General features: G+C 30.1%; 1 protein-coding gene across 1 annotated transcript in view; it reads right to left on the bottom strand.

The window, feature by feature from the left end:
* LOC107451458 (uncharacterized) overlaps positions 1–3,103 on the bottom strand; it is a 54,355-nt gene extending 51,252 nt beyond the window's left edge. Inside the window, exon 1 of the mRNA XM_016067554.4 lies at positions 2,839–3,103. The gene's annotated coding sequence lies outside the window, so the exon portion shown is untranslated. The remainder of the gene's footprint in view (positions 1–2,838) is intronic.
* Positions 3,104–12,904: the final 9,801 nt, after the last annotated feature.

Here is a 12,904-nt window from a genome sequence, read left to right as displayed (position 1 = left end):
AATACTCCTATATATATATATATATATATGGGTTATTGTATATATATATATATACAATAACCCATTCTCCAATTATAGGATTACTATTAATAGAACGAATCAAAGTATTAGTAATTGGGAACGTCTTATCTAAGTGTTAGCTAAAGCTTAAAATTTAAAATTTTAAAATACCCGTAGCTTTCCATCATTCACTATGGTTTTTTCCCTTTTAAAAATCGATTAAAAAAAACATCATTTTCCAAAATATCATCATAAAAATATCATTCATATCATTTACCGTTCCCTATAATTTCATCTTGTTTTTTTTATTCGTATGTTACTGGAAACGAAATTAACGGATACCTGATTTGAAAAATAATCAACTGCATTAAAAAAAAAATTACAAGTACAGAATACGTGACGCATAAGAAGCAATAAATTAGAAGTAATTTCACTTGTTAACGGTATTTAACGATAATCTTACATCAAATAACAGTTCAAATTGGATACAGTTTTTATCTCTTGAGCCTATTACATTTTTAAAAATTTCTCTACAAATATTAAGATTTATATCTGTCAACATCTAATCATTCACTCTCTTATTTTTTATTGTTAATTTTAACATCAATTCAAGCTTAAGCCCATAAAATGAATATCTTGAGAAGAATAAGTTTTTCTACAAAAGTGGATAAATAGTCATTATTTAAAGCAAAAAAACGAGAGAGAAAAAAATTGCTAAAAACGCACTTCAACAGTAGTTCATGCGCACTCGGAAAAATTAAAAAAAAAATTCATAATATTAGTATAAATTAATTATATTATTATGCTTGTAGTTACCAGAATATTTTATTTTCTCTAAGTAAATATATATAGATCCGAAATTAGTGGATATATTAAATTTTAATTCGATAATAGAAGCTAATATTAAGACATTTTCAGCAACAAAATACCAGTTATTATTTTTTTCCAGGCGAGTACGAATCTCATTAAAATTACAATAAGTTTTAAAAACATTAGAATTTAAAAAAAAAAAAACTCGCGTTGATTTTATGAATGAAATTTACCTTTTCAAAAGCACGTAATTTCATTTGCACTTCTGCAGACTGTTCCACTTCGTATTTCTTATTTTAACAGTTTCTCGATTGATAAGTGAATGTTAATTTTCTTTTTGCACAATCATAAATTTTATCTTCACATCTTCGTAATTTCAATATTTTAAGCCAAAAATAAAATGCAACAAAGATGGACACCCAAAACAGCGGCAAAGGAATTTACTACTTTAAAGAGAAAGAACACTTCTTAAAAGGAGAAAAAAAATGTTAAACGAATCTAACTTTGAATTTTAAACATATATTAGTTATGTGCCCTAAATATTTACTATTTCTGAAAAATACTTTACTATTTCAATAAATTATCACTATAGTAACCTTCAGTGTCGAAATCATCAGATTTCAATAAATTTATAGAGAAAACTATGAAAGTTGTGATCATTGCCGATAGTCAATACTTTTTTTTAACCAGTAAGGACTTTTATTTATTATTTTGCTTATTTATATGAAATTGTGTAAATTGTCAATAAAAAAAGAAGTAGAAACATAAAAAGAAAATCTATAATAAGATATAGTATATAAATTATGAAAAGAATCTGCATTAATTAAAAAAAATCTATCAGCATTTCTCATTAAAGTTCTAAATTCAAAATAAAATAACCAAATTGAAAAATATAAAATTATCATTCTTTGATATCCATCCATTCTCAACGTTTAAAACAAATATTTTTCGAAAACCATTATTCAGTTTAGTTCATTTATGTTTAGCTTATACAGGTAGCTACGCGTAGAATACTATAGTCTGACATAAAACATGACTGTTTTAACTAGGCATGACCTAATTTGAATGATAAAACAATGAAATTCAGTCTTTACATTTTATATTTTAAAATAATTAGTAGTCTTTCTCTGATTAATACATTCCTAACTGCTACTGAACTTTATCTATAAAATTGGAATTCCGCCATAAGAAACTCGATTGTTTAGGGTTTCGTCAGGGAAAAATATTGCGAACCGCTGCTCCAGAGAACATTGCGGATAAAAATCGTTTGCCGCCATTTATGTTTTGGTTTTAAAAGATTCGATACTGCCTTTAAAATATTTTTTAAAAAATTTAAGGATGGATAACTAAGTTTTAAAGTATTTTTCTGTTGAAACAATAGTTGTTTCGATCGTTCAAAATACTATGATTACTTTTGCTAAAAAAATTTCACGTATAACGAATATAATATTAAAGATATTATTCGTTCGATTGATATTTAAATTAGTATTTTAAAACGTTCAAAAATTACTTATTTTTTTAGTATGGTGTTACAATTGGCTCAGCTAACAGTATGAATGTCCGAAATTTGCCCTTTAGAGTTATAAAAAATCGGCGTTTATAGAGTATTTTAGAAATTATTTATACTAATTATTGTCAACTAGATCAAATTTTAAACTTACTCTGAAATATGACTGTGGATTAATTTTATCAAATTTAAGCTTACGTTTAAATCTATGTTATGCTCAGACCTTATGAGAACTGCTCAAAAGCAATTTTCACGTTACTTTCTTAAAGTAAATAAGAAATAGATTTGGGAATAAAAAAATAATAATAACAAACCGTGGAAGAAATGAAACTTTTACTTCGATAGAAACATAAACTATCCGTTGCAAGACAATTTGTAGCATTTTAAGTGATGTTATGAAGAAATATATTGGAGCAAAGATTCTTTTTAGCGAAACAAAAGTTGTTTCTTAAAGATTTCATCGAAGTTATCCAGGAGCACACTATTGTAGGAAGAATCTTTTGAATTGGGGGTGGACTCACCGTTTGCCTATAGTAATGTAGGTGGTAAGGTATGATGTTGCGGACCTATCCGGTCCTCATCCGCCGTCCATTCCGCTTTCGTCCGTTTCTTTCGTATCATCCCGGAGTGGACAGTCGCCCTCCCATTCTTATTATTTCCCTTATCCAGAAGATGCGGATGATGTGTTGGATGCTGCAGAATTTCCCTCATCTGATGACGTCACGCAAACACGGGCGCTGCAGTCGCAACCCCCCTTCCTCATCCTGCGCATTCCAATATTTCCTTCTTTTTCTTTTCTTTTTTTTTTTTATACCAAATACGGCTTGAGATTTACTGGAAAATTCCATACGGACGATGAATGTAGTTATCCCCCTTTTCTTCTCTCGTGATCGATAGTAGTTACGTTTTATCCTCATTCCTTCATTTAACTTTCTTCTTTTTCTCCTTCTTTTTCTTCGCTGCGGGAGTTTCCGGAATCTGCAAATGGATATTCTGATTTTGAACCATTTGTAAACAAGAGGTTTATGTTAAAATTCTTGCTAACACATGTTTCCTTTCAAAATAATAACAACATAAAATTTTATCCATAAAAATAAAATAAAATAATAAAAAAAATTTATTAATTTTGTTTTATGGTTGTAGTTTGCATTTTTTAGAGCTAGGAAACTTTAAATGATCTGACTTCTTTCGGCGGAAATCCAATTTTATAAACAAAGTTAATAACGAGAATTGTGACTGTATAACCCATTAAAAGACTACTTTATTCAGAAAAAATATAATAAGGAGAATGAGGGAATTAGAGAGCTAGAACTCATCACAGCATTGACATAAAATATCCTCTGTGGCAGATGAACAATAGAAATCCTCTCGTCGAACCGTGGGAGGTTTTTGTGGTTTTCTACACCATGTAACGTATATTAGAATTAGTTCAATCAACTAGTACCCCTGAGGGTTAGTTTGCCTCAATGCTTGAGCAAAGAAGTTCACTTGTCTTCCGGAATGGGTTTAAAATAACAAAGCTACAGAGTTGAACGTTGATAGTCTTAAACTAAAAAATGACTTTTCAACGCCGCATAAAATTAAATAAGAGGAAGGAAATGTTTATCATCTATAATCTCAAATCAAGTTATATTTATTTGTATACATTAAATTCCATTCCTACAGTAGAATTTGCTCTCTTCGAACTATATTTAGTCTATTTATGAATTCATTTTTGATGCAAATACATGAGCTGAAACAAATTAGCTGGCTGACATTTTTCGTTGAAATGAAAGCTGAAACGTGGAAAATGGTTCCAAAGAAAGTATATTTCTTTATATACGAATTTGGTTTCTTAATTTGGTTTGAAAAGCGCGGTGGGAAATACCATTGTAATTTTATGTTCTAAATACATTTCCTTTTCTTAATTTATTCAAGATATTATTATTGAAAAATTGCATGTATTTAACAAAAAATTGCTTTCTTTTTTTGCGTCATTTTACTTCAAATCTTTTCATAAAAACAAACTAAATCTTAAACAAATAAGGTATAAGGTATTATTAATTAGATCTAAGTATAATTGTAAGTTTCAAAAATCAATTCCTTTTCAATAGAAAGTCCTAATTCTCGGAAACCCTACTATTCTTCAGGGATATCCTAGGATTCCAGAGTCGAAAGGAAACATTAAAAGTGAATTAACATTATAAATAAAATGCTTTATACTTTTGTTTTTATTATACTTATTAATTTATTGCAAAATTTATTATTTTTTTATGCTTTAGTGATGCTCAGTAACATTTGCAGAAGACAGAGGCATTTTAGTAAAATTGAAGAAAAACAAATTGAATTAACAGAGATTGACCGGAAATACAATGATCATCGGTTCAATCTACATGTTTCTTTCAACTCTGGAATGCTGCCTTCTACTTTACTGTACATTTATTTATTTATTTTTCTCATTGTCCAGCTCTTTTTTTCCATTTTACACATGTAATGAATTCATGATAGAATAGAGGACTTTTATGACGAGAAATACTGAAATTTATAATTGAAGGAAATACTGTATCAATTCGAAGGGTAATTAGAATACAATTAGAACGCTTTTCAATAAGATCAGTAAATTGAACGAAATGTATGGAACAAAGTTTCCACAGCATACTTATTAAGATTTTCAAACAAATTCGTTCAACGCTAAACAGAGGATACAATTGTATTCATTGTTCATTGTGTATTATANATCATTCCTCCTTAAATATATATAACCTTTCCCAGCGACCGGGTAAACATCTGCACAAAATGGGAAAAAGGCAAAATAAGGAAACACAGGAAAATATCAAATCAAAATAAATAAGTAGATTAAAATGCATCGAAAATATTTGTATGAGACTTTTATTTAGAGAGTTTTTTGACGACATAACCTCATGTTACAGCCAGAGTGTTTTAAAGACGATGTTATCAATGATTCACCTTTAGAGTTGAAAATTTAATTCGAAAAAAAGTATTTTTGGTAGAAACAAACATCTTAAACAAACAAAATTCTTATCAGCTTTTAAAGCTAATTAATTTTCATGATATAAAATTAAATGCAATTTTGAATAAAAAAATTTTAATTTTTTATTTATTTAAAATAGCTTTATCATTCATAATTGATAAATTTGTTTGAGCACATGATTAGTAAGGATCATTTTTATAGAAGCTAAAATTTATTTATCGATCCGCCAACAGAAGAGGCATTTCCACACCAAGAAAATGCCACTGACTAAAAAGCGTGGTAGAGCAATAGTCATTATCTGTATAAAAGGCAGTGCACAATATCTCTTCAGTCATTCGAAAATTTTTAATGTTAGGTATTTGACCAAAATGGCACCATAGGTTGTTGATTTATTTCTGAGAAATTCAGTGTGGTGCAATATTAATTATATATATTGCAGTAATTAAGGGCAAAATGTTAGCAAGATATCAGTTGAGTTCTTTTATTCTATTAGTTGAGTTCAAGCAGTTAGACGATTGGAAGCTGGTCAAAATGTTACTACTGTGGCCGCAGTAATGAGAGTATCAAAAATCATCATCTCGCTATTAAAGAAGACCGCTAAAGAGTGAAACGCCGTGTAATAACATGCCGGTGATCGTTGGAGGAACAACTCACCTCAAGAGGAATGATATGTATCCCCAGTAGCGAAAAGGAATAGAACCGCCACTCCCAGGCAGATAGTTGCAGACCTTGCAACCACTACCGGTACCCACGTTTTTGCCAGAAGCATCTCACGGCGATGTGGTTTGCATTCACGAAAGCCTGTTCGATGCCTCGTACTTTAATCACACCATCGTCGAGGAAGATTATGTTGGTAAAAGGAACGTATTGGTTGGGATAACCGGCAGTGCGGGTCCAGAGTGATGTTCTCCGACGAATCCCTATCCACTATGACAAGTGATTCTGGCTACCAGTTATTGCGGAAAGCGAGGGTAACACGTTGTGCACAGCAATAGGTTCATGACAATAATCAATATGGCCTATGCGTGCTGGTATGAGCAGGCATCATGCACAATGGCTGAACACCGTTTTACATCTTTAAGCGAAGAAACGTTTCATTGCAGCGAGATTACTCTGGATCATGCTTGTCTTTTTAGGGATGTAATAGATCCAGACTTCCTGTTTATGGACGACAAAGAGCGGTCGTTCCGGAGCACTGCGATATCGGACACACTAGAAAGTGAAGATATTGACCGTATGCAATGGCCAATATAGGATCCAATATAGGATGCCCTTGGCAGGTGTGTTTTACAAAGTACACGCCCTTTTCAAAACCGTGATAGAGCTGAAAACCACCTTAAGAGAAGAGTGGGACAATATACTTCAATGACTTTTTGATATTTCAGTGGACAGCATGAATAACAAATGCAAAATGTACATTAGCGTTCTAGGTAATCACGCATCTTACTAAATTACTCATTTCTGTTTCTGGGAATAATACCCATTTTTCATGGCTATTTGGAAATCATCCAATGAGAAACCTTTTTTATTTTTTATTTTATTATTTTTCAATATGTCGATACCTGAATTGTTTTGCATAATAATAAATGCACATCGCCTGGACTAAATATATACTTAATATATAGTTTGAGTTTGACTAAATATATAGTTTGAGTTTGACTAAATATATAGTTTGAGTTTCATGTAATCAATCAACGTCTATTATTAATTATTCCGAAAAACTTTCATGTTCCTTAGCAAGTTATGTGGTGACTGTTTAAACGTTACGTGAAATATCCTCATTGATAGATGGATCGCAGGTTCTAATTTTCATACCATCAGGGTAATTGTTAAAGGTTTTCGTGGCTTTCCTCTCCAAGTAAAGCAAATGAGGGTTGGTTTCATTAAAAATTCCTTTATGAAATCTTGCTTGTTCCAGATGATCCGTTATTTTCTGTGTAGGGTTCCAATGCACAAGGTCACGGAGTTAAACATTAATAGTAAACCCAAATATGTGTCAGCTGTTCAACTCCGTTTACATAATAAAATAGTTCATCTTTCCCTATAGAGCGAACATTTTGAAGCATATATTAAAAAAAAATTCTCTTTATTCCGATTTTGAGATAAATTTCCCAAGTGAATCAAAAGATAGATTTTCGTATGATAACAATTTAGTCAGCAAAAGAATTTCCTTTCCGATGTCTTCCCAGCGTATAGTTTGATGTTGCCCTGGCCTGAGAGTAGCCATTTGCAGGAATCGATTGGAGGTGAGTGGTTGTTATGGTAACCGCATCGGTAGATGAGCGAGTTATGCACTTAAAAGAATCAACTTGCCCATACATTTTTATTTGCAGTGCGTGTTTTAATTTTTATCATCCCCTGACCAGAGAAGGAATTTTACAATAAATCACGCTTTTCTCTATAATTTAGTATTATTTAATGTAGTTTTATTTTCCACTGCATAGCGTTGTGTTGGCAAATGTTTTAGAGAGTAAACACTAAACTATTTCAAAATTGTTGGTACATTTTCTTAATTTTTTTTTATTTTTTAATTAAATCATATTTAATGAATTATTTATTTATTAAAAATAACATATTGATAGGCTCTTTTTGTTTCTCACATATTTGATTTCGACTTCTCTAAATGATAAAATTATCTAAATATTTAAATATTGCTTTATGGTTGTTTTATGATATGCCAGTGTTTTAATGGCAAATGTTACAGCTGGGAAAAGTTAAGCATTCCTAAATTTTATGTGCAAAAGATTTTAATTTCTTTGTTTATTTATTGGAAATGACACGATAATATATAACTAAATACAAGAATGTGTACATAAATAAATACAAGAAAACACGAAGAAAGTTAAGAAAAACAATAAGTTTCATTTATTGCGCTTAAGCTGCAAGTAAACAGAACCCATTAGATAAGTTCAAGATGAAGAATAAAACAAAGAAAAATTAAAGACGTATGAAAAAAGGGGGAAATAATAAGTAAAAAGATAACAAACAACTGTATAAAAAAATAATAAACAACAGTTTAAAAATAAAAAAAAGATTAAATTTTATTTAAAAAACCGGAAAAAGATCGGTTCCGGTTTTTTTTTAAAATGTTGCTTATTATTTTTTCAAACTGTTGTTTGTTATTTTTTTACTTATTATTTCCCCCTTTTTTCATATGTCTTTAATTTTTCTTTGTTTTATTCTTCATCTTGAACTTAAAAATTATATATATATATATATATATAAGACGTAATAATACGTAAAAATTATATTATGTGTAAAAATTACGGTTTTGAAACCTGAAACTTAAATAGAGCCGTGATGGCTCATGTGATAGATCGTTTTCCAATGAGGTGAACCGGGTTCGAATCCCAGCGGTGGCTGATGGATACATTCAGCTTGCACCGACCACGGTGCTGAAATGACATAACCTCAGAAGTAGACTGATCATGGGTTAGAGTCCCTTTGCAGTCAGGCTAACCGTGGGAGGTTCTTGTGATCTTCCTCTCCATGTAACGCAAATGCGGGTTAGTTCCATCAGAAAGTCCTCCACGAAGACAAGTTTCTCCCAATACCTGACACAGGAGCTCTTCTGGATTGGGTTCAAAATTGCGATGCTCCGGAGTTGAACATTAGCAGTCGTAAAGTCATCATCTGTTCAATGACGGTTATAAAATAAATAAAAAACCTAAATAATGGGAAAAGCAAAGATAACTTAAATAAAAAAAAAAGAAAATTTGGTACCCAAGTTCAAATTTATAGAAGAAATTTCTTGACTACGGAGTATCATGAATTTATTGACACCCATATCAGCGTCTCCGGGATTAAATATTCCCAAATGCAGTTTTTTTTCTCCCCTAAGTGGAACTTTAAAGAACGTTCTCTTTTTTCAGCTAATAATTTAAGGTGTCAAAAATATTTTTTGATGTCCAGTGTGCACGATAGTGTTTATTTTAAATTTTTAACCCCATACGAAGAGAAAGGGTAATCAGCTAGCTGGAAATGAAAATTAATCTCCTTAATTTCTTAGTTTCTATACACTGCCTTCCGTTTATTATGAAAGTTCACACAAATGACTGATTCCAATAATCATTAGAAATAACAAATCTTGTACTCGCATACTTTTGGCTCAATTTTTCACGAATATGAATATACAGTATGATTAATAAAAGCAAATTTAAAAAAGTGAAAATTAGAAATTTTAATTAAAGNTGATCAAGAACGCTTTTCATAACGCGAGAAATTTCACTTTCTGCGGAAAGACTGACATCTCTAGCCAATTCTCCGGGCATTTTGCGGCGTCTTCTTACACGTATTGTTGCATCAATATCTCATTTTTCACAAAGAGGCTTCGCTTTTTCTATTGCCTCTTCACAGAGCTTGCCTCGAATTTCGGCTAGTTCAGTTGCTAATGATTCAAGATCATGGAACGCTTCTCTAAAAGTCATTCTAGAATCTTGTAATCTGAGCTGCACACGATCATTCCTCCTTAAGATTTCATATCAGAAATGAAATAAAGTTATGAAACTAAAAGTTAGCATACTTTGAAACAGAATTGGAGCACCCTGCAAATATTTGGAGATAATATATGTAACCACACAGCGTAGATGCCATAAGGAAGTGCTGACAGACACAGGTCGAGTCAGCCCTGCCATTAGAAAGGGCGTGTCATTTCTATTATTAATATATTATTACAGTTTGATTAGTGTTCCTTTTTATTTACGAATTAACATTTATTATATTTCACTGCCACTAAATTTAAAATTTATTTTCCAGAAATAAATTATAATAAAAATAAAAATTATCCAACAATTTTGTTTTGTTGACCATTTGGCGCCCCTTTGTGAGTAGCGCCCGGGGCGTGATGCCCCCCCTCGCTACGCCACTGATATATATATTTATAATCAATTAATTTACACAGAATTAAGGATCTTAACTTTTAAAGTGGGTTTGTCACCGTAATTCATTTAATACAACTATACATTTTCGGATATGTTTACCACGGAAATTAATAGTTAAGTCCACGAATTATTTCCAATAAAAACTTTGTCAGCATAATCAAAATAATATCTGCAGTTACAGTTAACCCATTTTTTCTAACTTGCCAACTTTCAGATTTCAAAATTTTCATCATAAGGATTTTACTTTACTGTAATATTTTTTTATGTAGTAACAATTTCAATATTTTTACTCAGTTTCGGGCATTGCAGACGTAGATCCCCATTCTACTTCCAAAATTCTACCTCGTTGTACTGTTTTTAAAACATAATTTTAGAGTTAAGCTTGTTAAAAACTCTCTTAAATGAGCCTTTGTTAAATGGCGAAAGTCTCATTTGGAAACTTTCCATTAAACTCCCACAATCGCCTAACAGTTTGCCTAGTTTTGACTGCTAAGTCTTGCGCAACTACTCGCTGTTTATAAAATTTTTAAAATCATCAAATGTTTTTTTATTAAATTTCAAACTACATTTTTTAAAAATATTATTGATAAATTTGTAAAATGTTAATGTTAAGTTCGTTACATTTTAAGTTTTTCAGCATTAAGTTCATGTATGGTATCATAATATATACTTTATCCTTTCACATTTGGGAGCGAGTATATCAAAAAGTACAAAAAAAAATTATTGACTGGCTCACTAAAAATTGTGGATTTAAAATATTCTTTATTTACTTCAGATTTTATTCAAGCATTCACTGATTTACTGATTCACTCTTTCACTGATTATCCAAGTACCGTGTGCCCACTTCACTGGCTCAGAATGATTCACACCCTTCCTTCCCTATTCGAGGCATTCATTCATTCATTCATTCATTCATGTTCATTCATTCATTGTATATCAAGGATCATTATAAGATATCATTTGGAAAATAAAACAAAATAGAAACAGAGGTTACACTAAAGGATATTAAGAACTCTAGACCAAAAATCACTATATGAGTAAAGAATGATATGATTTGAGAAAACCATTATAAAATGAATGATCGTCGTAGTATCCGAATGTAATATAATAAATGACGTTCACCAGAAATTTTATGACGTTTATTATATTTCATATCCTCTCTCAGCCAATTAGAAAAGGTTTTTAAGTCTAAGTAAACAAATAATCGGTAATAGATTAGATTGTTTAATAGTTCCAGTAAGAAAATTTTAGTTAAAAAAAACCACCATGAACAACTTAATAAAATCTTTTTTTCTGTTGGTATAGTTTTTATTTCGAAAAAAATGTGAGAAGCAATAATTTGGAAAATGTGATTTCAATATTTTAGTCAGTGCTTCGAAAATGCTGAATAATTAAGATTGAGTTTTTTTATGTATATTTGAATAAACTTAGAGAAATTGAAAACAAAAAATATTTTATCATTCAAACGAAAAATTAGTATTTTTATTTATATATTTTACTTTTGAATTTAAATGATTTCGAGTGCTTTATTTTGTTTATTTAATTTTAACGTAAAATTCTTTCAGTAACTTGATCAAAAAGGTCCAATGTTTCTCGAGAAATTAAAATTATAATGCGAAAATTTTGAAATTTAAAAACTTAAGAACTACTGAACCAATTTCTTTCAAACTTTGTCACTTAAAATTATAATTTCCCATTGTAACAACATTTATTTTCTTTTTAATGAAATGAATTTGCTATAAGTAAATAAAAAACCATAGATGTCAGCTCTAAAGTATATTGTCTATATTTTAAGCAAATTTCTGAGCATAAATTTCAGCTCTTTTAATTTTATTTGAACGTTAGCCTTTTGATAATGCGGTAAAGTATAAAAATGTCATTACTAGAGCCCCTGAATTAGTATAGTAGCCTCATAGTATAGTAGCCAGAATCATTACCAGCTTACAGACTTAGAAAATCCTGCTTAAAGAGGGCAAAAATAATAAATTGCTTAAATTCTTATTTTTTCATTATTGCACTAAATAAGTTAATAAAGGGAATCGGGATTTTAAAATCCTGAATTTTTTTTCAGTTTATTTTGTTTAAGAAATATCTACTTCATTCTGCTTCAAAAAAACACCAAAATGAACTTATCTCAGTAATAAAAAAATAATTAGATTTTTACAGTTGCCAAAATATATAGAGAATCTGGCATAGTCCATGTATGAAACGCTAGCTTTTTATTGAATATGAAGAATACTTAGATTGAAATAGGATAATTGTTATATACTTAGCTTAGCCAATATTTTACTAAAACTTCTATTGAATGAATAGAATTTTTTTGGCTAAGATTGAAGTAGGAGAGTTATTTTAACAAGATTTCTACTGGATGTGTTTTCAGCCAAAGATTGAAATCGGAGAGTTATTATATAATCTGAAATAGGAAATTTGAATAGTAAAAACGGCAAATATTGAAAAAGGAGAATTATTCTTCACTTTAGCAAGACCGAATGTTTAGGATTTTTAGGTAATGTATGAAATAGAAGATTTATTATATACTCTATTAAGATTGAAATAAAAAAAATTAATAGGTTTATTAAGTCGGGGAAGTGACTTGGCAAAGATTGAAATAGAAAAACTATTATATGTTTTACCATCAGTCTGCGGAATGCATATCATGAAATAGGAAAATTATTGTATACTTTATCAAGAGTTATACTGAATACCTAGCATTTTTTGCCAAAGATTGAAGTAGGA

The sequence above is a fragment of the Parasteatoda tepidariorum genome, chromosome 5 (assembly GCF_043381705.1).
Source record: "Parasteatoda tepidariorum isolate YZ-2023 chromosome 5, CAS_Ptep_4.0, whole genome shotgun sequence".
Classification (NCBI taxonomy): Eukaryota; Metazoa; Arthropoda; class Arachnida; order Araneae; family Theridiidae; genus Parasteatoda; species Parasteatoda tepidariorum.
Note: the sequence above shows the minus strand (reverse complement) of the source record. Positions and strands in the feature narration are given on the sequence as shown.